Source organism: Antechinus flavipes, chromosome X, assembly GCF_016432865.1.
Source record: "Antechinus flavipes isolate AdamAnt ecotype Samford, QLD, Australia chromosome X, AdamAnt_v2, whole genome shotgun sequence".
Taxonomy (NCBI): domain Eukaryota; kingdom Metazoa; phylum Chordata; class Mammalia; order Dasyuromorphia; family Dasyuridae; genus Antechinus; species Antechinus flavipes.
Window position 1 is genome coordinate 65490005 of NC_067404.1, and position 25822 is coordinate 65515826.

The following is a 25822-nucleotide window of genomic DNA, read 5'->3' on the forward strand; positions in this document are numbered from 1 at the left end:
TTGCATCCATTTTACATTATGCTATTCTCTTCTTCCTCTCTGTCCCCAACCCTAAATGAAGCTTCTGACATCTTTTCTCAATTTTATAACAGCCTGGCAGTGAGCCACTGTTTGGAGAACTAAATTGATTAGTCAATAGGATATCTGGAACCAATTGTGCTTTTTTTGCCTTACTAGATGAAAATAAATATAATTCTGTATGAACTGTTGCCACAATAGCTGAGGAAAATGCACAGATTTTGTAGATGAGTAGGTATTACTATTAAAACAATGTTGAGAGGAATTTCAATTCGTCACTGCTTTTCAAGCATATTTGTCAAAGTGACCCTCTCACTTGTACTTTCAGAGGGAACCAGATTATATATATTACTTGGAATCATGATTGATACCTGAGAAAAAAGTTAAATGATCACAGGATTTAAATTGGTTTTGTTAAGTATTTCAAATACTGCTTTTTCCAGTTTGAAGCCATTGGCTTTGAACCTGTCTTTTGATTCTTTGAACTCCAAGTTTCAGTGAATTCAATCAATACAATTCAATGCCAGTTTAAAGAAGGATACATACACCAGCATTGACTAGATGGTCTCAAGATTGAAAAACAAACATGTTGGAATCCTTACAAACTGCTAACTAATTAGAGTTGATCTAATCTTACAAGAAGATTTTGGGCAGAACCTGAAACAAGATACTAAGTAGAACTAATTAATACAAGACTTGTGTTCACACCTTTACTCATTGGAGTTCAATGAGTTCACACCTCCCTTGAAGCTCTTTGGGCCAGAGAGCACTCTGGGAGAAAACCCATAATCCCTCTCTTGAAGGAGCATAAATAGAGCTTCAATGGGCCAGTCAAAGAAGTTCTTCAGAGTGAAGAAGCTACAAGTCGAGATTTCACCAGAATGACATAAAGAGTGGAGCTGGCCGGAGGCTGAAGGACCAGACCTTTGGATTTGGCGACATTCGGAGAGAGCTCTTGGAACCAAGCAGAGAGATAGGCCTCTAAGCTAACCGGGCTATATTGGAGATAATAAAAGATCTGAACTTTTATCACCTGGCTGCATTTTGAGAAGAAAAAGCTCACCACACAAACAGAAATACCCAAAGGTCTCTCCACATCTCAGGTATGACAAGTGTTCTGGCAGTTTAGGAGATTCACACTGCTCACTAAAGAGTGGTTTAAGTACAGCAGCTACTGAGCTATAAAGAATATATACAAAGCAGGTATCTAGGGAAACACAGATCTTGTCAATAAAGTTTTAGGTGATTCAGTAATGTGGTAGACATCCCCACCTGTTGCCTCAGACACTTATTAGCAGTGTGGCCCTCACTTAAAATCTGTCTTCCTTAGTTTCCTCAACTATGAAATGGGGTAATAACAGCACCCATCTCCCTGGGTTGTTAAGAGGATCAAATGAGATAATATTTGTAAAAAGTACCTCACTCAGTACCTGGACCATAAAGTTTATTCCCTTCCCTCTTACAAAGCTTTGGCTAAGTAATGACTATGTGTGCCAGCATTTGGGGGAATTAGGCAAGCATTTTTGCAGAAGGCAGTCCTTGAGTTAAGTCTTCAAGGAAATAAGGGAATATAAGAGACTGCAGTGAGGAAAAAGAGGATTGCAGACACAGGGGACTATCAGTACCAGGTACAGAGGCACTGGATAGTTATGTTTGAGGAACTGTACAAAGGGCAGTTTAACTGGACTATATAGTTCAGAAAGGACAAGAATGTAGAAGAAGGTTGGACAAGTAGGTTGGGACCTGGTTGTGAAAGACATTAAAAATCCAACAGAGGAGTATTTTTCTAACAGCAGCGATTCCAATTCTGTTGTTCTGCCATCCCCTTTCAACAAAAAATGAATGGCAAATACCCAGGGTAATTTAATATACTATTCATAATATCTGTTTATATTTACTCATCAATTGCTTATGATAACTACAATAATAAAATTTGTCCCTAAAAAGGTCTAAATTAAAATTTATGTTACATAATTACAAATATAAGATATAAAGTTTATTCTACTTAACAATTATGAAAATTCCATATATACAATGATAAAACTCTAATAAAATATTTATGCAAACTTTATATATTTTATTATAGCTATATTCTATTGTAATTTTATGTTTACATTTTATATTTTTATTGTTTTTATATTTTATATTTAAATTCTGTTAGAATTTAAAGGCGTAATCTAGCAAGATCTTATATGCTCACTGTTGTATGCAAGAATAGATATTGGATTTCTTTATTTTTACAAAGTTTATTGAATAAAAATAATATTTAAGTGAAATAAGTTACACCTTGGAAGTCTTTCAACATACACATGCACATTAAACACATACACACATATGTATGTGTATGTATGTATATATATATATATTATATATAATATATATATATATATATATATATAATTTTGATGTTGAGTGTTTTCATTTGAACAAAGATTTGCAATATTTGATTCAATACAAGATACAGTCTTTAATTTGCATCCATTTTAAGTTTACTTCTGTATTTTGAGTTAAAAAAGAATAAAGGAAAAATGTTTGCTTATAAAAATATATGGAAGAGAATGATAGAATTTTGCAATCTATCATCCAGAGAGAGATGGGAATTTTTTTAAAGCTACCTAAATAGACAAAAATGAACAGCTAGTTACAGTATGAAATATTTACTTTTCTACTGGCTGATAACAAGTACTGTATATTGTGGGTCTCAATCCCCTATGGGGTCACATGGCTGAATGTGGGAGTCACAATATTATGATTTATCAGTAAATGTTTGATTTGTATATCTGTTTTATGTACCAATCTATCTGGGGTCACATGAAAATTTCAGAAAGCCCAATAGTTTCTTTTTTTGTTGTTTGTTTGTTTGTTTTTTGCTTTTTATTTACAAGATATATGTGTGGGTAATTTTTCAGCATTGACAATTGCAAAACCTTTTGTTCCAATTTTTCCCCTCCTTCCCCCCACTCCCTTCCCAAGATGGCAGGTAGTCTCATACATGTTAAATATGTTAAAGTATAAGTTAAACACAATATATGTATACATGTCCATACAGTTATTTTGCCGTAAAAAAAAGAATTGGACTTTGAAATAGTGTACATTTAGCCTGTGAAGGAAATCAAAAATGCAGATGGACAAAAATAGAGGGATTGGGAATTCTATGAAGTGGTTCATACTCATTTCCCAGAATTCTTTCACTGAAGCTCAATAGTTTCAAATGCTACAGAGAGATCAAGAAAGATGAAGTCTGAGACAAGGACATGGCAATTAAAAAAAAAATCACTGACAATCTTACAAAGAAGTTGAGGAGTGAAGATGACAGAAGCCAAAAGGCAAGATTTCAAGGGTTTAAGCTGAGAATAGGATGTAAAAACATGGACCTGATCAATTTAGAAAAGTTTTTGTTGGAATCTTTACAAACTGCTAACTAATTAGAATTGATCTAATCTTACAAGAAGATGTTTTGGGCCAGAACCTGAAACAAGGTACTAAGTAGAACTAATTAGTACAATGCTTGTGTTTATACCTTTACTCATTGGAGTTCACAAGTTTGCCAGATTCACAAAGTAAACTTTATACCTTTGTGAATTCACACCTCCCTTAAAGCTCTTTGGGCCAGAGAGCACTATGGGAGAAAACCCATAATCCCTCTCTCTCGTATCCCACAATTCCTCCCTCTTGTATAAAAGAAACAGACAGAGGCTCTCGGTGATTTCACCGGAATGACATGAAGAGTGGAGCTGGCTGGAGGCTGAAAAAAGCAGAGGCAGAGGCTGAAGGACAAAACCTTTGGATTTGGAGACATTCGGAGGGAGCTCTTGGAACCAAGCAGAGAGATAGACCTCTAAGCTAACCGGGCTATATTGGAGATAATAAAAGATCTGAACTTTTATCACCTGGCTGTGTTTTGAGAAGAAAAAGCTCACCACAAGTTTTGATAATTTTTCTGTGAAAGTTAGAAGAGAATGAGGATCAGACCTTAAGGAAATGGTAAGGTTAAGTGAAGGATTTTTGTTTGTTTGTTTTAGAGAAAGGGAGATGGAGGTATGTTTTTAAACAATTGAGAAGAAATTTATGGCTATGGAGGGAAGTGCCACTTTCTCTCCCTCTGAGATTGGAGCAAAGAAAGAGTGATTTAGAGAGGATGATGTTGAGGTGCACTGAACTGCAGAACTAGAAAAAAGACAGAGACCAAGAGAGAAGAGCTCCATTTTTTTTATCATTGAAGTGTGAAGACAGGGTCATCTGCTGAGGGCACCTCCCACTTCCATACAATCTGTTTTGCAGATCTACCACTTGAGTGAAACTCATCTTCAAAGCTACCAAAAGCTATTTGCTTTTTTTAAAAATAACTTTTTATTGATAAAACCCATGCCAGGGTAATTTTTTACAGCATTATCCCTTGCATTCACTTGTGTTCCAATTTTTCCCCTCCCTCCCTCCACCCCCTCCCCCAGATGGCAAGCAGTCCTTTACATGTTGAATAGGTTACAGTATATCCTAGATACAATATATGTGTGCAGAACCGAACAGTTTTCTTGTTGCACAGGGAGAATTGAATTCAGAGGGTATAAATAACCCGGGAAGAAAAACAAAAATGCAAGCAGTTTATATTCATTTCCCAGTGTTCTTTCTTTGGGTGTAGCTGCTTCTGTCCATCTTTGATCAATTGAAACTGAATTAGCTCTCTTTATCAAAGAGATCCACTTCCATCAGAACACATCCTCAAACAGTATCGTTGTTGAGGTATATAATGATCTCCTGGTTCTGCTCATTTCACTTAGCATCAGTTCATGTAAGTCTCGCCAGTCCTCTCTGTATTCATCCTGCTGGTCATTTCTTCCAGAACAATAATATTCCATAATGTTCATATACCACAATTTACTCAACCATTCTGCAATCGATGGGAATCCATTCATTTTCCAGCTTCTAGCCACTATAAACAGGGCTGCCACAAACATTTTGGCACATGCATGTCCCTTTCCCTTCTTTAGTATCTCTTTGGGGTATAAGCCCAGTAGAAACACTGCTGGATCAAAGGGGATGCACAGTTTGATAGCTTTTTGAGCATAGTTCCAAATTGCTCTCCAGAATGGATGGATGTGTTCACAATTCCACCAATGATGTATCAGTGTCCCTGTTTTCCCACATCCCCTCCAACATTCCACATTATCTTTCCCTGTCACTCTAGCCGATCTGACAGGTGTGTAGTGGTATCTCAGAGTTGCCTTAATTTGCATTTCTCTGATTAATAATGATTTGGAGCATATTTTCATATGGCTAGAAATAGTTTCAACTTCTTCGTCTGAGAATTGTCTGTTCATATCCTTTGAACATTTATCAATTGGAGAATGGTTTGATTTCTTATAAATTAGAGTCAATTCTCTATATATTTTGGAAATGAGGCCTTTATCAGAACCTTTGATTGTAAAAATGTTTTCCCAGTTTATTGTTTCCCTTCTAATCATGTCTGCATTTGTTTTGTTTGTACAAAAACTTTTCAATTTGATATAATCAAAAATTTCTCTTTTGTGGTCAATAGTGATCTCTAGTTCTTCTTTGGTCATAAATTCCTCCCTCTTCCACAGGTCTGAGAGGTAAACTAGCCTATGCTCTTCCAATTTATTTATAATCTCATTCTTTATGCCTAGGTCATGAACCCATTTTGACCTTATCTTGGTGTATGGTGTTAAGTGTGGGTCAATGCCTAGTTTCTGCCATACTAATTTCCAATTTTCCCAGCAATTTTTGTCAAATAATGCATTCTTATCCCAGAAACTGGGGTCTTTGGGTTTGTCAAACACTAGATTATTAAAGTTATTGGCTGTTTTGTCCTTTGAACCTAACCTATTCCATTGATCAACTAGTCTATTTCTTAGCCAATACCAGATGGTTTTAGTAACCACTGCTTTATAATATAATTTTAGATCTGGTACAGCTAGGCCACCTTCATTTGATTTTTTTTTCATTATTCCCTTGAAATTCTTGACCTTTTGTTTTTCCATATGAACTTTGTTGTTATTTTTTTTAGTTCATCAAAGTAGTTTTTTGGGAGTCTGATTGGTATAGCGCTAAATAAATAGATTAATTTAGGTAGTATTGTCATCTTTATTATATTTGCTCGCCCAATCCAAGAGCATTTAATATTTTTCCAGTTGGTTAGATCAGACTTAATTTGTGTGGAAAGTGTTTTGTAGTTTTGCTCATAAAGTTTTTGATTTTTCCTTGGCAGATAGATTCCTAAATATTTGCTTTTTTTAAGGCAAAAAAATTCCCTCCCTCCCACTAATAAAGCATTTATTTATTTCTGTCTTCTTTCATTTTCACTTTGGGAAAAACTACACAACGTTTATCTGCTAACTTTAATGTCAATTCTTAGTTCTTTAGTCTACTTGAATTCTTCATAGGGCATTACACTGTACAAAAGTGGGTTTTCCTATGCTCTTTTGTGCCTTGGCTTCCAAGAAAAGGCAAGGCAAGGCAACAGTACATATTTTGTGGCAAGTACTTCTGCTCCTTTCAGTCTGCTCCTTTCCTAGGTCTTTTTTGACAGATCACACGTCAATGATGATTTAACCACAGGGACCACCCAGTGGCCTGTCCAGTGTCCTCTACTTTCTTTTATGCTCTTTCAGTGATATCCGCAGTTCCCACGCCTTCAATTATCAAGCAGATTACTCACAATTGTTATATCTACTTAGTATTTCTTTTTAGAATTGCCTGTTGAACATGTCTATTTGGAAATCCTGTCAGCACCTTAAACACAGCTTATCCAAAAGGGATTAAACAAATCTTTTAACAATCTAGCTTTATGTTGAAGTCAATACCATCCATCAACCTAACAGTCATCTTGTGAAAAGTGTGGATGAGGTTTATTCTAGTACTGAGATGTATTGGCTATTCTTACATTTGCTTTTTATGAAGATTCTCCATCAGTTTGGATAATTACTGTGTTTGCTTTCTAGTGAAGTACAATTCAGTTCTGATGGTGTTGTCGTGGTGAGAGGCTGATTTTTGTATAAATGGAATTAGAGAGACAGAAACTCTAGAGCTGTAGTGATGAGGGAGAAGGTAGTTACTGTCCCTCCAAGAACTACCAGAGGGTTACCCTCCCCTCCCCCAGGAATCTGGAAGAGTTTGAGTAAAGCCTTACTTTTCCTGAATTCTAGATTTGCTAGGGAAGAGGCAGGTTGGAGGAGAAGGTGACCAGGTCAGAGAGAGCATGAGGGCCTGGAGGAGGGGGTTACTTTGCAAGGGAGACAACTCCAGGCTCCTCTTCTCAGGGGTAATAATTGCCAAGTAAATCCTCATATTTGAGCCTGCTGAGAACCTTGTGAAGGCAGGAGCAAAAACTGGAATATGATTCCCATTTTGTAGATGAGCAAACTGAGGTTCAGTCAGATTCAGGGACTAGACAGGTGCCTTCCAGAGTCTACAACTACAGTGCACAGGGGTTGAAACAAAAGCGGAGATGAGAAGAAAGTGAGGGTGTATACTGTGCTTCTGTGGGAAGGGGGTTCCCTGATCAAAGGAAGAGCCCCTCCTTCCCCAGGTGACTTATTGGGCAGGTCCTCCCCCCCCCCCCCCCCCCCCCCCCCCCCCCCCCCCCCCGCCACCACGAGATTGGAGCAGGGCAGGGCCAAGTTGCCTGCGTCTAAAAAGGAAAGCTGGCAAATGTAGGGGGATTTGGAGGGAAAGAGTTTGGGGGGTGGGGTGGGATGCTGGGAGGAGGAAGAACCAAGGCCCTGAGGCTTCTTGGAAGGGGTATGAAATAGAAAGGGAGCAGAGCTGTGTTACAGAAGCAGTCCCCAAGCTGCAGCAGGCGCTTCCTGAGACAGAGGAGACATTCCCTACCTCCTTGGATGGGGCGGGACCTCTGCAGCTTTGTCTCCTTTTCCTGGGCGTCTTCGGCAGGGTGGGTAGAAGAAGGGGCGCTGGCAGGGTAGCAAGTAGCAGGAAGGGAGGTGGCGCCCAGGGAGCAGTCCAAATGCAGAGGTCCCACTCCGGACCCAATTTATCCCTCCCCCACCTCCTTCCCCACCTGCCACCTCCCTCTGCAAGGACTCCTGGAGGACAGTGGACAGACAAGAGGCTGGGTGGGACACCTAGGAGGAGCAGCAAGTAAGAAGTCAGGGACTTCCCCCATCCTCCTACATCTGTGTCCAGGGTGGGGAGGGGTCTGTCCCTGTGTCCTACCCTGCACTGACCTTGGCCTGGGCTTTAGGAGATGCAGGACGAGGGCAAGACCGTGACCTGGAATGCCAAGGAAGAGTTGAGAGGATGGGGGAGAGGGAGTCTGACTCTGAGGAGGGAATGGGGGAACAAAATGCTTCAGGGAAAGGGGTAGGGGGCTGTACGGAAGGGCTGAACCCAGCCTGGGCTCCTTCTTCTGGGGTGCACCTTGCTCTCTCCGTCTTCACTAAATCACCTCGAGGCTTGCAAAATGGCGGCCTGCCTCAGGGGCCATCTGGCTTAGGGGAGTGAAAGGGAAGGGAGCAGCGGGAGAGAAAGCCGCCCATTGGCCCATTTCAAATACCTCGGGGAGCTCGTTGGCTGAGAGTGGGACATGTGATGGGCTCAGGCAGAAGCCTCTGATTGGTGGACTAGATCCCGCCTCTCTTTCCTACGTCCCCCGCTGCGGAAATGGTGTGTACCTCGAGCAGGGGATGACACCGGTACCCGAACGTGTCCCCTCTGCCCTGACCTGGTGCCTGCCATGTAAGGGTTCATCCTGGCTAGTAGGGGTCCCAACTCGTGCCTCAGACCTCAGCCAGGCCCCTGTGGCCGCGTTTGACCACGTTTGACTTCTAAAGTGCAATGAGACTTTTCCAGGGAAGCCCGAGGGCCGGCCCGGGAAGCTGTGTATGCCCTTCCTTGTTGGGGCTGCTGAGGGGCCTTATCTCAGCAGTAACTGGGGGTAGGGAGCTGAGAGTTTGAAGTACCCAAGGGAACCTCGACCCCTGCAGCGCCTGCCTCGTCCCTCAAAAAGGAACAAAACACAGGTATGTCTTGTGGGCAAACGTGGCTACTCCCAGCCCTGAGAATAAGGTGCGTGAGGCGTTATTTGACTGAAGCCTCTTCCATGGCTGTGCCTAGAGCACTTTGACAGTCTAGGGAACTGAATTTTCACCAGCATGACATTTTCTGCCCATGACATAGATCAAGTGTAAAGTGCAAATACTACCTAAAGATATTTCTACCGTTTGGGACCCCTCCTTGGTATCCCTGCAGTGTGTCATCTCTAGAATGGCGCCAGCCTCTGCCTACCATGGGAAGGGCCGGGGGAGAAAGCCACAGGCTCTGGGCCACAGGCAGGCCGACATCACTTTTTGAGTTAGGAACTCAGAATTAATGAGGTTGGCACTGGGCTCTACAGCACAGTGGCTGCTGCTCAGCCAGAATCTGAAGTGTCCCCTGATGTTCCATGATGCAGCTTCAAAGTACATATTGTTGAACTCTTTATCCTCCATGACTTCCCTACAGCTTGTGACATCATCACAATTTCCCGGATACTCTTTCTTCCTTGGCTTCCATACCAATTCACTATCTCTATTCTGTTCCTTTCAGCTTGCTCACCCTTAGTTCTCTTCTCTAAGTCATCATCCCACAATAATGACCTAACCCCGAGTGTCACAGAGTCCTGTACTAAGGCATCTTCTCTATTCCCCCTATAGTCTTTCAAAGATGTCATCATCTCTCACCATTTCAATTATGGTGGTGACTACCAGAACTATAGGTGTTACTCTAAAAAGTTCAGTTTTATACCACATCGCAACTGCCTTTTGGACATTTCTGTCTCTCAAATTTGGCATTTCAATTCAATAGTATTTTTCCCCAATTACATGCGAAGATAGTTTTCAGCATTGATTTATGTAAGATTTTGAGTTCCAAATTTTTCTCTTTCCCTTCCTTTACTCCCTTCTTCTTAAGACAATAGGCAGTCTATACAGGTTATACATGTACAATCTAAAATGCAACTTTTCTAAGCAGGAACTTATCTTACCTTCTAAGACTAACAGAAGTATGGACATCTTTCCTGCTGAAGTCAACATTATAAACAGATATGGAGTTCATCTTTTGGAAACTGATTAATTGTATTTGTGAACAGAAATGTACTTACCATTTTAGCATTTGCTTCTGTTGAGGCCCTGTGATGTGTTATTATTGCTTTTACTTCTAGTTAAGTAAATGTGCATATTTGAGATCAGATGGTGTCATTGTGGAGAAAGAGTAATTTTGTCTAAAAGAAATGAATGATACGTAGAGGCTCCAGAGGTGAGGAGGATGAGTTTATTCCCTCTTACAAGAGGATCACCCCTACGAACTATGCTCACCTCATATTTTGAAATCCTAAAGAATTTACAAGTTTACTATAATAATGATTGAATTTTCACATGGAGATATTTGGAATTATGAAATATTGAAGGTGGTTTAAAGATGTAATTTGAATACATTGATAAATAGTATGTATTGAGGTTGTGTCTTTGAATCAACTTAATAACAATAGACCACAGATTCAAAGATTTCACTCTTGTCTTAAGAGTGAATGGCTAACACAGGTTGAAGGCTTCCTGTAGCCTGTAGTAATCTTCTAGCATGTTTTGAGTCAACTATTGTGTATTCATTGTATGTGTGGAACCCTAGGATGTGATTATTCTTAATTTCCAAATGAAGGATAAATGAAGTAACCTTAAATTGTTGTTGCTTGTTGACTACTGTTTGAACATTTGAGCTAAAAATAATAGCCCAGTTCTAAGCTGTGATGAAGTTCTGCTATTTGAGGTCAAATCTCTTGAAGGCTATAATTTAATATTGTTCTGAGTCTGATTTCAGATATGATTGTCTTTATTGCCCATTAAATCAGTGCTCTATCCTTAAAGGAGAAAATGGTATGTGTTGCCATCTGAGAACTGCTACAAGTGGATATTTCTGGGGAAAGTTGGGAAGATGACCTTGGCATGCTCTAAAATAGTATTCTCTTGAATTAGTTTCTCCATGTTGCTCATTCCCTTTTGAACAGGAAATTTTCCATCCAGTCAGTCCTGAGTCAGGGTTTTGATATACTGTTAATAATATCGAACTCTTCTACATGAATGACACACACACATCAAGGGAGTTTTTCCTCTGTCATGGCTTATTTCAGTTCAGTCTATGCCCTTGAGAGGATAAGTCTTGACATTATCATAATCATGTCACTCCTTTTCACTTTCATAGCAGATTTCTATAATCAGATGGGTGAACTGTAGAAATGTGTTTGATTAGTAGATTTTGTATTATACCATATAAGTTTTGTAGTGATGATGCTGAAATAAAGATATTATATACTTCTGAGGGGGGAATTAGGCAAAGTAAGAAGGCAAAGATGTAATGTAAAAGTTGTTTTAATTAAATGGAGTAGTAGATTTTGAAAAAGCAATCGGATCACACTGTTCTCTCCAAAAACTAGGATGTGTATGTGTGTGTGTGTGTGTGTGTGTTTATGATTGTCTTCCAGTATTGTTGATGGGAAATTCAGACTTTGAATTTGTTTTAGTAACAAGTTCTCAGAATTGGATTAAGGACAGTACATATAAAATTGACTTCATAATTGTAAAGAAAGCAAAATTATTTTCCTATTTTGAAGCATCTGTTTTAAGAGATAGAAGAGCTCATTTTCAAAATCATGCTCTCATGAATTGTTTTTTAGATTCTTCCTTCAACTTGTTGATAGCATTGTCCATAAAACATACAGGATTTAGGTCAATATGGAAACAGCAAGGAGTATGTAAAAGCTGAAATTTTCTAAATTTTTAGCTAAATTATGGGTTCCTGATTTGTTTTCCTTATACCTCTATTATTAATAGGATCAGAACTGTAAGACTTGAACTGGTTTCCACCAAATTTAGGAGGTTGTACTAAATTGTATTATCTTGGAATCTCCACATGTAATTTGGAGTCAGAGAAGCAGACTTTTACCCTCCCCTTTTCAGTGCTGTTCTGAAAATGAGGCCTGTTCCAGAATGTCTAAAAGAATAACTACATCGGACATCTGGGATTCAAGATGAAACGTGCTGGTTAAATGGACATTGAGAGTAAGTTTTGAGGACACAAAGAGACAATTTTAATATTGATGATCATAATTGTAATAATTATATAATTGCATAATCTTAATTGTATTACCTAATTGTACTTAATTGTCTTATCTAGGAATTTCTGCATATGACATGGAACCAAAGAAGATTTCTACCCTCTCCTCTTTAGTGTTGTCCTGAAAATGACAACATTGGGCATCTGGGACTCAAGATGAAATGTGCTGATTAATTGGACGTTGAGAGTGAGTTTTGAGGACACAAAGAGATTTAATTTTATTTAATATTGATGATCATTATTATAACTGTTGTACTAAGCTTTGTGAGAGAATGATCCCCAGTGGGTCTTTTCTTAGTATATAATTCAGATAACGAATATAAGAAAACCTTTCTAAATCTGGCCTATAGAACAATGATCCTTTTTGGGGGTGGGCTGGTTCCTCCCCAAGGATCAAAGAGGGGAATTGTGTGAAGCACACTGACTCCATCTTGTAATACTGACTCCATTTTGAGGCTTGGTTTTCATTATCCACTCTCCCTCTCCCAACTATTGGAATTGAGTGATATCCTGTTTGACATCTGGGAAAGTCCTGAAACTCACTTTCTCCCTCCCAACTTGGAAAGTCCCTACTTTTTCCTCCCATAAGAAGCCATTTAACCTATTTTTACATCCTGGTTTATTTCTTTTTTATTGTTTTCATATAATATGTAAAATTCTGTGCAAAATCTTTATTTGGGGTCCAGTGCCTGCTGAAGGGCCTGGTCCACATTTGTTGCGCAGTTGTATACCTTGCCAATAAATCATTATGCTTAAAAACTTGAACCTTTGTTTTCCTCAATTATTGCAGATTTCACTCATGGAAACAAAAAAGTATCAGTAGACTTCTTATGGTGAATGATTCCAGGATGATTTCATGAAAAGAGATCAAAATAAAGTCTTCTTCCATAAATAATTATATATTTTTATTAATATTGCAAGGGGCATATGAATGTTAAATCATAAATGCATCTCCATGCCCTGCCCACTAAAATAACTGGAGAATCTTGTCATAGAAAAGTGTTCATTTTGTCTAATCAAAGGTCTGATTATGCTTCATTCATCCCAGACTATTTTTCTTGTTAGGAATCCACTTGTAACAAACCCAAATAGGGTTTCATGAAGAGAAATTATAGTTTTAATTGTTGGTCATTGTGCTGTGTTCCCTAACATTCCCTGATGCATCAGAAGGCCTCTATCCAGACTGGAAATGACTTACATACACAAGTGCAATGTGCTATAATTGCACTTGCTATTGCCAGTCTCTCCTAATTCCCAGGGTGTCAGAGAAATCTCTGGTAAATATTAATATCAATCTTACCTCTTCCTGAGGCCTTCAGAAATCCTCTGGCTGGAAGATGGGGAACCACAGGGTGATGTGTGATGTGTGATGGAGAGGGCCATCTGCACCCAGAGAAAGGACTATGGGGACTTAGTGTGGATCACAACATAGCATTTTCACTCTTTTTGTTGTTTGCTTGCATTTTGTTTTCTTTCTCATCTTTTCCCTTTTTGATCTGATTTTCGTATGCCGCAAGATAATTATATAAATATGTGTACATATATTGGATTTAACATATATTTTTAACAATTTTAACATATATTGGATTACATGCTATTTAGGGGAGGGGTGAGGAGAAGGGGGCGAATTTGGAATACAAGGTTTTGCAAGGGTGAGTGTTGAAAAATTATCCACTAATTTTATCACTAAAACTGGCCTGAATCACTTCTATGTGGAAAAGAACCACATCCATCAGAATTGATCATCTTGTTTTTGCCATGTACTATGATCTCCTGATTCTGCTTATTTCACTCAGCATCAGTTCATGTAAGTCTCTCCAGGCCTCTCTGAAATCATCCTGCTGGTCATTTCTTACAGAACAATAACATTCCATAACATTCATATACCACAATTTACCCAGCCATTCTCCAATTGAGGGGCATCCACTCAGTTTCCAGTTTTTTGCTACTACAAAAAGGGCTGCCACAAACATGTTTGCACATGTGGGTCTCTTTTTCTTCTTTAAGATCTCTTTGGGATATAAGACCAGTAGACACACTGCTGTATCAAAGGGTATGCACAGTTTGATAGCCCTTGGGCATAGTTCCAAATTGCTTTCCAGAATGGTTGGATCAGTTCACAACTCCATTGTAAAGGGCTGAAACTCTTAAAAGGTGTGTTTGAATCAAACAACGGAGCACTTAAGGCTAATCCTATTGGACAATGATTCCATTAGCTTATGTTTGGAAAAATGGCTCTTCTCACTGTTCCATGCTGGCTCTATGTTTGGTATACAGATAATCCTAGGAAGGATTAGGGGGTGGATTGAGAGAGGTGAGAGAACTTCACTTGGCCTCATGAGGAGGAGAAAAGTGGGGAGATTCTGGACTCCAGAATGAAGGAGGGATCCTTGGCAAAACTCATGGCCATATCCTTCACTTCTCCCCCTAAAGACCAAGGACTTTTCCTTATCCTGCCTCTGGCCGATCCTGAAGCCTCCAGGGAGCTAGATTGGACTTTATACTAACTATTCTTAATGAAGCTGTAACTTCTTTTGATTTCTGATTACTTTCTAAGTATTCCCTAAGTACTACTTTATTAAAATACGTACTTTAGCCAGAAACAAATTTTAACCTTCAATGGCCTACAATTTAATGACTAGAATCCCTCTGCTTTTTCAAAAAAAAAATTGGACAATTTGGCCTTCAATCCTGTGTTGTCTCTAATTTTCTCCATTTCCCCCTTCACAATTACTGACAGTAACTCAGTAATCATACCTCTTCAGTTCTTTTATCAACAGTGCCTAGTGACCTGGAACTTATCAACAACATTCAAGTACTTTCTGATCATGTCCCTCCTTCTCATGGATTTCGCAAAAGCCTAGAACATCAGTGTTGGTAAGTTGTTTAGTGATCATAAGATTTCTCTTTCCTGAAAAACGATTCCCTCTCCACCATCCCTGAGAAGTGGTCTATGGGCCTTTGATGTGAGAAAATCAAATTGATCCTAATTCCATTTTTAATTGATTTAATTTTGTTTTTCCACCAACATTTTGTATAAATATCTAAGGTCACAGTCCTTTGTCTTTAAGTTAAATTCAGAAGTTTGTAGTATGTTTAAAGTTCAGTTTTCCTACAATGATCAGTTTTCCTCTGAGTTAAATTTGAAAGTTCAGCTGTCCTTTAAATCGCTTTCAATTGAAAAAAACTCCACTATCTCCATACTGTCAGCTATCCTTGACCAATTACAGACAATCTGATACCTCTCTGCCACCAATTGTCTTTGCACAGTTAAAAGAGATCTACATGCCATTTGTTATTCTTGTAAGGTGCAGGTGGTCTCAATCAGAGGTTTCCTATCGACAGAATGGAAAGAGGGGCTGTTGTCCCAAATTCCTAATGTCCATCCATTCATATTGCCCCCCAATGCATGTGATGCTTCAGATTTTGTAACCAAATGCAGTTTTCCCCATCTGCGATGTTGCCTTCTAGTTTTTGGATGTTCCTCCTTTTGTCTTAAAAACTAATCTTTCTGCCCTCATTTGAGAATTTTTGGTTTGCAGAGGAGCTAAAAATATTACTTGTTAGTAACTGCTAGTCTTAACAATAAATTGAATGTGTTTGGAGCTTTGTGTCCAAGTTTACAATGGACAGAATATTTCCCATGAAGAAGAACCCACTCTTCCCAGAGGCTGCCCAATCTGCTTTGGCCCAGTTCTCCTTGCTAAGACCCTTTCAGTCCCTGCAGTAAATGGGCCTCTGCAACTTTCCCCTCATAGCTCCTGATGGCCAAGCAGACAGAAGAGATAAATAAAGAAGAATTAAAGATAATCAGAGCCAATATTTTTGGCTTTGCATTTCAGTGAGAAAGCAAATCATCTTCCAATGTAAACTTTGAAGTTATGTGATAACTGAAATAGAGGATTGTCTATGATGAAATAGAATGGATGATAGTTGCTTTGTACAGCATACTTCTGCAAGGTCTATTAAAATATGTAAGAACTCTAATGACAGGTTCATCAGAGCTCATAGAAGTATGTGACAAAAATTCAAAATACTGGGTGTGAGAAATTCCATTAAGAAGTGTGCTCATTCCCCTTCACCCTCCTCGAGGTTTATTCAGCTTATTTTTAAATATGGTCACAAGTCCATATACTTCATTCAATAAAGGGCCAGGGAAAAATAGACTAAAAACCACTTGGAAATTAAATAATCTAATTCTAAAGAATAAATGGGTAAAACAACAAATCATAGAAACAATAATTTCATCCAAGAGAATGACAATAATGAAGCAATATACCAAAATTTGTGGGATGCAGTTAAAGCAGTTCTTAGGGGAAATTTTATATTTCTAAATAGTTATATTAACAAAATAGAGAAAAAGATCCATTAACTGGCCATGCAACTAGAAAAAGAAAAAATTAAAACTGCCCAATTAAATACCAAATTAGAAATTCTGAAACTTAAAGGAGAGATTAATAAAATTGAAACTAAGAAAACTATTAAGCTAAGAGTTGGTTTTATGAAAAAGCCAATGGAATAGATAAACCTTTGCTTAATCTGATTAGAAAAAGGAAAGAAAAAACCAAATTACCAGTATCAAAGATGAAATGGGTGAATTTACCACCAATGAGGAAGAAATTAAAGCAATAATTAGGAGATTTTTGCCCAAACATATGCCAATAAATCCGACAATCTAGTTGAAATGGATGGATGTCTACAAAAATATAAATTGCCCAAATTAACAGAAGAGGAAATAAATTACTTAAATAGTCTCATTTTAGAAAAAGGAATTGAACAAGCCATCAATGAACTCTAAGGAAAAAATCTCCAGGGCCAGATCAATTTACAAGTGAATTCTACTAAATATTTAAAGAACAATTAATTCCAAAATAATGTAAACTATTTGGAAAAATAGGTAAAAAAGGTGTCTTGCCAAATTCCTTCTATGACAAAAAATATGGTATTATACCAGAAAGAACCAAAAGAAAAAAGGAAGAAAGATAGAAAATTACACACCAATCTCCCTAATGAATATTGAGGCAAAAATTTTAATAAAATATTCATAAAGAGACTACAACAACTTTCATTCTTATATTTTTCTAACTCTGTAAAATAACCATTTGTTAGTTTGATCCATGTGGCACTGTATAAGTCTTGTTAATGTAACAGCCAGGAGGCCAGGGTCACTGTAAAGAAGACTACATGTTGGGGAATAAGGTATAAGAAGACTGGGAAGGTAAAAAGTACAGCAAGATAATACGCTATGACCAAATGGGATTTATACCAGGAATGCAGGGTTAGTTCACTATTAGGAAAACTATTAGCATTAAGTGGCCAAACTTAACAAAAAATATATAATAATTTCTTTTTTTTTCTTTTTTTTAATTTAAATTTTATTTTATTTAATAATAACTTTATATTGACAGAATCCATGCCAGGGTAATTTTTTACAACATTATCCCTTGCACTCGCTTATGTTTCGATTTTTTCCCCTCCCTCCCTCCACCCCCTCCCCAAGATGGCAAGCAGTCCTATATATGTTAGATATGTTGCAGTATATCCTAGATACAATACATATTTGCAGAACCGAACAGGTCTCCTGTTGCACAGGGAGAATTGGATTCAGAAGGTAAAAATAACTCGGGAAGAAAATCAAAAATGCAAATAGTTCACATTCGTTTCCCAGTGTTCCTTCTTTGGGTATAGCTGTTTCTGTCCATCATTTATCCATTGAAACTCAGTTAGGTCTCTTTGTCATAGAAATCCACTTCCATCAGAATATGTCCTCATACAATATCATTGTCGAAGTGTATAATGATCTCCTGGTTCTGCTCATCTCACTCAGCATCAGTTCATGTAAGTCTCGCCAGTCCTCTCTGTATTCATCCTGCTGGTCATTCCTTACAGAGCAATAATATTCCATAACATTCATATACCACAATATATTCAGCCATTCTCCAATTGATGGGCATCCATTCATTTTCCAGTTTCTAGCCATTACAAACAGGGCTGCTACAAACATTTTGGCACATACAGGTCCCTTTCCCTTTTTTAGTATCTCTTTGGGGTATAAGCCCAATAGAAACACTGCTGGATCAAAGGGTATGCACATTTTAATAACTTTTTGGGCATAATTCCAGATTGTTCTCCAGAATGGTTGGGTTCGTTCACAACTCCACCAACAATGCATCAGTGTCCCCGTTTTCCCGCATCCCCTCCAACATTCATCATTATTTTTTCCTGTCATCTTAGCCAATCTGACAGGTGTGTAGTGATATCTCAGAGTTGTCTTCATTTGCATTTCTCTGATCAATAGTGATTTGGAACATCCTTTCATATGAGTGGTAATAGTTTCAATTTCATCCTCTGAAAATTGTCTGTTCATATCCTTTGACCATTTATCAATTGGAGAATGGCTTGGTTTCTTATAAATTAGGGTCAGTTCTCTATATCAAAAAATATATAATAATTTCAATAGATGCAAAAAAGCTTTTTACAAAATACAGCACCCATTCCTATTAAAACAATAGAGAGCATAGAAATAAAAGGAATTATCCTTAAAATCATAAACAGCGTGTATTTAAAACCATCAGCAAGCATTATTTGTAATGGGGAGAAGCTGGACAGATTCCCAGTAAGATTAGGTGTGAAACGAGGATGCCCATTATCACCACTATTATTTGATATTGTACTAGAAATATTGGTTTAGCAATAAGAAAAGAAAACGAAGTTAAAGGAATTAGAATGGGCAGTGAGATAAAACTATCATTTTTTGCAAGTGATATGTTAGCATCCTTAGAGAATCATCCAGAAACCTACTTGAAACAATTAACAGCTTTAGCAAAGTTGCAGGACCTAAAATAACCCCCCCCCCCGCAAATCATCAGCATTTCCATATATTACAAAGCCCATCAGCAAGAGATAGAAAAATTCCACTTAAAAATAACTAGACAAAATAAAATACTTGGATGTCTACAAGTCCACATACTTCTCTATATTCAGCCCTAGATGGTCCTCTACAAAGAGTAGATCAGTGAGGGACATGCTAATATAACAGGAGTCCTCAGGAAAGAAAAGGGATTCTTAGATTGATTTCCTTTCTATGATGTATCAGCTTATTGAAGAGCTTTATCTTCCTGAAGCTGGTCTGGACCTTTGTGGGACTTCAGTCTATATTTGTGTCCTCCAGATAAATATGGTCTTTACACTTAGGAGTCGAAATCACTATTGGAATTAATGGATTTTTTTAAGAAAATAAATTACTCGAAGCATGAAAAGATGAGTATGTCAAAATGTTCCCGACCATTTACAATTAGAGTCCTTTCCAGTCTAGCTACAAAATGACCTTCTGATGCCTCCCTGATCCTCCCTTCTTTCCCACATTTTTCATTATTTCAACAGAGATTCTTTGTTTTTTCTTCCCTTAGATGAATTTCATTCTTATTTTTTCTAGCACTGGTAGTTTGGTCAGTGTGGCACTATATAAGTCTTGTTAATGAAATAGCCAGGAGGCCAAGGGTCACTATAATGAAGACTACATGTTGAGGAATAAGGTATAAAAAACTGACAAGATAAAAGTATACTTGGTTATGAAAGGCTTTGAAGGCCTAATGGAATTGTTCCTGGAGGCACTAGGAGGACACGAGAGTTTATTTATCCGTGTTTCCCCGATAATAAGTCACTGTCTTATTATTTTTTTGGACAGAAAAACACCAGAGGGCTTATTTTCAGGGGAGGGCTTATTTTAATGAACATTGACAGCAATTTTAATAAACAGGTAAATGTGAACAAAAAAAAGTACCTTTATTCAGTAATGATCATGTCATCTTCTTCAACAACATCGTCATAAGTGTCCATCCCCTGAATTCCGTCCTGGATGTCTTGCGCCTCTATTTCCTTCAGAAGAAGTGGACCCAATCTGTCATGTCCAGCAATATAGCTCTCTTTAAATGAACACGTCTTGTCCAGGTAACCTGCTCGTAGTGCCTTGGCGACACAGCTGTCAGTCATTTTATCCCATGACTTCTTCACCCAAGTCACGACTTCTTGCAGACAGGGCTTCACAAAGTTTCCATGTTGATTTCTTTCCATTCTATTTTCAATGTAGTCATTGACTTCCATGCACAAATGGTCCTTGAATGGCTTGTTTATTGCAATATCAAGGGTCTGGAGATAGGTAGTCATTCCTGCAGGAATCATTACTTGATCTATTCTTCTCTCTGCAAGGAAGTTCATTTTTTTTAGCACGGTGAGTGCTGGCTGAGTTCTTCTTTTATCCTCCATCATGCCCCCTGAGTTCTTCTTTTATCCTCCATCATGCCCCCTCCCGCTTACATACCAGGTTTTTATGTTGTCCTGCCTCAGCTCTCCTCCGCGGCACTGCTCTCAATGGCGCCAGCAAGCAAATCACTGGGAAAGAACAGGATGACGCGCTCACTGCTGCAGCTCTGATTGGATGCAGCTCGGAGCACGGCATGCGTTTCCCCCGGGGGCGGAGGGGGGATGGTGCATACAGAGGGTACCGTAATGTAGCGTGTAGCGCAGGGGATCGCCTTCACTACAGTAGCAATCTCAATAGGGCTTATTTTCGGGGGAGGATTTATTTTAGAGGAATCTTACACAGTAAGGGGAGGGCTTATTTTCGGGATAGGTCTTATTATCGGGGAAACACGGTAGTAGGAAGGACATAATCATACCTAAGCTTTAGGAAAATGTCTTGGGTGGCTAAATGGAGCATGGATGGGGTGGGGTGGGGTAGGGTGAGGAGAGATCTAAGGCAGACAGTTCTCCCTCCCCCAGGATCCTATTACAATAGTCCAGGTGTAAAGTGTTGAGGGACTAGGGAGGGGGGTGGTAGCAGTATCAGGGAAAAGGGGGGAATAATGAATAAAAGTTATAAGAATGAAATCAACCGTCCTTAGCCACAACTTGGACATGGGTGGTGATGGGTAAGAGATGATGAGGAATCCAGGATGACTTCTAGGTTGAGTCTAAGAGCCTGGGAGGACAGTATTGTCCTTGACAGTAAGGAGGAATGCAGTGGGAGGAGAATTTAGATGTAAAGATAATGAATTGTTTTGGACATGTTTATTTTAAAATGTTTACTGGACATCCAGTTTGACATATCCAAAAGACAACTGCAGATGCCAGACCAGAGGTTAGTAGAGAGACTGAGGTAGGAAAGATTCATTTGAAATTGTAGAGGGAGAAGAGAGGGCAGGGCAGAACGCTGAGGGTCACCTATCATTAGAGGGTATGATCTGAAGGAGGATCCAGCAAATGAGACAGAAAAGGAGCTGTCAGGTAGGAGGAGAATCAGGAGAGAGTGGTGTCCCAAAAACCTAGAGAGAAGAGAATATCATGGAGGACAGAATGCTTAACAGTCAAAAGCTTCAGGGAAAACGAGGAGCCAGGATTGCGAAAAGAACAATGGATTTGGCAAAAGATGGAGGAGAGCAGTTTCACTGGAATGGTGAGGATGGGAGCCACATCATGATCAAGGCATAAAGAAGACAGTGAGAAGAGAGAAAGAGGAGGAAATCGAGGGAAAGTAAGCTGCCTCGTCATTTTCCAGGAGTTTAGAGACAAAGGGTGGAAGCAAAAAATGACAAAATTAGTGATGGAAGAATCAAGTTAGGTTTTTTCCAGGATGGCGAACCATGAGCATGGTTATAGGCCATAGGAAATGAAATTTGGTAAGCACTTATTAAATAGTTGTCGAATTGAATTGATTTCTACTGGACAATCCTTCTGAATTATGCATAGCAAGGTATAGGGAGCAAAGGGACAGGAGCCACTTTGAGAAACTTCTGAGAAGGTGGAGGAACCATGTCTTGGTCCTGGGCACAGGACCCTTGGTTCTGGGGCAGAGAATTTGGGTTCAACTCAGCTCCTGCTTGTGATTTAATAATTGCATGACTCTGAGGAAGTCACTTCATGGCTCTAAACCACAGTTCCTTGGTCTGTAAAGTGAACAGGTTGGACTCTTGAGTCCACGTTCCCATTCTAAGAGCTTCATCTCAACCTTATCCTGTGGGACTGTTTGTTCACTGATGGAATGAACGGATGTTCTTGCTCTTAATCTGTGTCATCATTTACCTCCTGCTCCTTTGCCCCCCTACCCAGCTGTGAAGCAGTCATTTCTATTGAACTCTTTATATATAGGATTTAGTATGTGTTCAGGTAGGACCTCTTTGGGTGTCTGTCTTTGCCCCTCTGGAGCCAGAATTTCCTCTCCCATGGGTGGCATGACCCACCCCTCCCCTTTATTTCATGGAAGAAAGAAAGATGGAGAATTTCAAGGGAAATAGTGAAAAACCATTTTTTTCAGCGAGCCTCTTCATTGGTTTCTAGAGAGGAATTGCCATGTGCTGGGTGCAGAGGAAAGAAGGTTCAATTGGGAGCCAGAGGACCTCAGGTCAAAAATCTGACTCTGCCATTAAACTCACTACATGATCCTGAGCATGTCCCTTGACCTCTTGAGGTCTATTTCTCCATCTCTGAAAAAAATGGGCTAGGAACCCTCTGCACCTTATTTTATCTTGGACCCTAGGATCCCCTGTCTCCAACTGGTCCTAGGCTTCTCCATACATTCTCTGTGGCCATCACAGAAGTAGAAGTAGAATGATAGCTCACAAAGAATGGGGAAGAAAGCAAAGCGGGTGAAAGCTTTGGCAGGGGTTTTTAGATATCCGACTGAAGGATCTGACATTCATTAACCTCAAGAGCTTTTTTTGTAATTCTGGTTACACAGTTACACAGAATCTACTACAGGAACTACTCAATGTGTATTTTTCAAAATTATTTAAATATAACAATGATAACCAAGAAAGCAGGGACTGTTGTTAGGACACACTTGATAAGCTCACTGTTTGCCAAAGTCACAGGTGCCATACGCTATACCAGGTCTGGCCCATGTTCCTCACCTGCACACACACTGAAATGGGATGGTGAGAGAATGGATCCTGTCTGGGAGGATGGGGAAGGAAAGGGAAGTCACAGGAAGGAAACCTGAGTAGGTATCTCCAGGGAAACAGAAGTGGGCCCTCCCCTCTGAATGGACCATCCTCCATGTGCATGCCATGGGACCCAGAGTCCTTTTGTGGGCACAAACACCAGCCCAGCCCAATAAAGAGAAGTTCTCTTTCTTTCACCAGGAATGTTTTATGTCAGATTTGTTTCACTTGGTCAGGAAAGTCATCCTTCAGAAAGAATCCTGTGGAGCTTGTCCACAGGAAAGGTGTTTCTAAAGCTTCTTGCCAGAATCTGGAGAGGCACAGATGGGAACCCACCGGGAAGTGATAGTCCTTAGACAGCAGTTGTAGGGAATTTCCCTAAAAGACAAGAGCAATCATTAAGGTACATAATTCCATGGCAGCAAGGGCACATTCCCCCTGAATAATTGCAATTCCTCAGCCCAGGGCTGCTCTGGGCTGCAGAAGCTCCCCTCCCCCAGCTATCTCACATGATACTCTCTACCCAGGGGCTTCTTCATTTCCACCTTGGGCAGATGGCCACCTGTGGTTAGCCCTCCCCTCTCCCAAATCCCAAAGGCACCCTAGCAAGATGAGGACTCCCTGCAGGAGGTCTCCTTCCTCATTCAGAACAGGCCCTCCCTAGGGCCCCCTCCCCATCTTCCTCCACATAAAGGGGGGAATTCTCTTCTCCCACCTCTCCAGCACAGAAGTTCCCCTTTTTCCTTCCTACTTCCTGTCTTCTTGTCCCCAGTCCATGCCTAGGGGTGTATGCAGTAGGGATGGGAGAAGAAGTCACCCCAGACCCACTGGGGAGGGGGAGGAGGGGGCGTGGCCAAGAGTCAGAAAGGATTCTGAGCTCTTCCCACCAGCCAATCAGGTGCCTGTTCTCAGTCAACGGCTTTGGAACCTTTTCTGATGGACCAATCAGAAGCTCTCCCAGCCTTTCTCAAAGCTCTGGGGAAAATGGCCCCTAGCCGTGTCCTTCAACAAGTTCAAGGTGATTTTGTTAATAAAGTGACTTGGGGGGGGGCATGCTGGGCTCTCTGTCCCTCCCACCCCAAGCGCCCCCAGCCCCTGGAGCCTCTTCCAAAGAAGCAGCACCAGCAGCAGCACAGGCCCCCTCACCCTCTTCCAGTCCCAGAGCCAGATCCCTAGTAGGCTCACCCCAAACCTTTGTCCCCAGGACATCCAGTGGCCTTTGCAGGGTGACGGCATGGCCTTTGCAGGATGATAAGGCCTTTGCAGGATGACAACATGGCCTTTGCAGGGTGACAACAAGGCCTTTGCAGGATGACAACATGGCCTTTGCAGGATAACGGCATGGCCTTTGCAGCATGACAGCATGGCCTTTCCAGGGTGACGGCATGGCCTTTGCAGGATGACGGCATGGCCTTTCCATGGTGACGGCGTGGCCTTTGCAGGATGACGGCATGGCCTTTCCAGGATGACGGCATGGCCTTTGATTCCTGAGGGGAGTCTCGGGTAGGGGGAGAAACTGGAGGGTGAGAAGGAGGGGAGATGTTCAAAGTCAAGGTCACCTCCTCCTCAGAATTCTAGGGCTCAGGGCAAGAACAATGGCGGCAGGGGAAGGGGAGGAGATGGCAAGTGCAGAAACTCCCTCCCGGGAGTGGGGGGTACCATGGAGGTAGGGAGGGAAGAAAAGGGGGTCCCTCCAGACTCCCTATGGGGTGGGAGAGAAAGGCCCTGGCTGCTCACCTCCAGAGTTGGGCTGCTTGGCCTTCCTCGAGGCTCTACGTCCATCATGTGGATGGTGAGGGGCCAGGAAAGGAAGGGTTGTGTGGCCACCCGCTGAGGAAGCCCCTCCCTTTGAGCTGACCAGGATGCCCAGCACTCAGTGGAGGATCTGTTCTCCCCTTTCTCTTCCTCCTGATCCTCCTCCTCCTCCTGATCCTCCTCCTCCTGGTCCTCCTGGTCCTCCAGCTCCTCCTCCTTCTCCTCCTTCTCCTCCTCCAGTTCCTCCTCCTCCTCCTTCTCCTCTTCTTCCTCCTCTTCCTCCTCCTCTTGCTCCTCCTCCTCTTCCTCCTCCTCTTCTTCCTCCTCTTCCTCCTCTCCTTCTTCCTTCTCCTCCTCCTCCTTCGCCTTCTCTTCCCCCTGCTCCCCTTTCCTCCCCCCCCACCCCCCCACCCCCCCGCAGTGCTCCTGCTGTTCCCAGCTTAATGCTGTTGTAGCAAGTGGCGGTACTGCAGCTCCCCCCGCTTCCTCCCTCCCAGCAGTCTCAGTGTCTCCCACCTCAGCTGCTCCCTAACCTTTCGAGGAGAGGGGAGAGAAGGGTGGCTAGTAAAGCAGTGAAACTTGCCCACAGAGGCGCAGCAGTCTCTGCCCGGTTGAAGTGATTTTCTGGTTGCCTAGGGAGGAATTCCACGACCCTGATTGGCTCCTGTGGATAACACTATGACGGCACATTGCTGACTAACAGCCAATCACCTTCTGCCAAGATTTTGACGTCATAAAAATAGTAGCGGGACGCAAGAGGGACAGAGCCTAGCAGGAACAGCGACAGTCCCCAGAAATAGCAGCCAAATTGCGCTCTCCCACAACTCATTTTCTGCACAAGGGCGCAGTAGAGGGTCTTTCCCAGAGACCCGGATAAAAAAATTATCTCTAATTGTAACAGTAAAATAAAAAAGAAAAATTTGAAAAATAAAAATAAGATTCACAAAAGCCATGGAATGCTCTAGGGAATAAAGTTTGGGGCAGGGGACAAA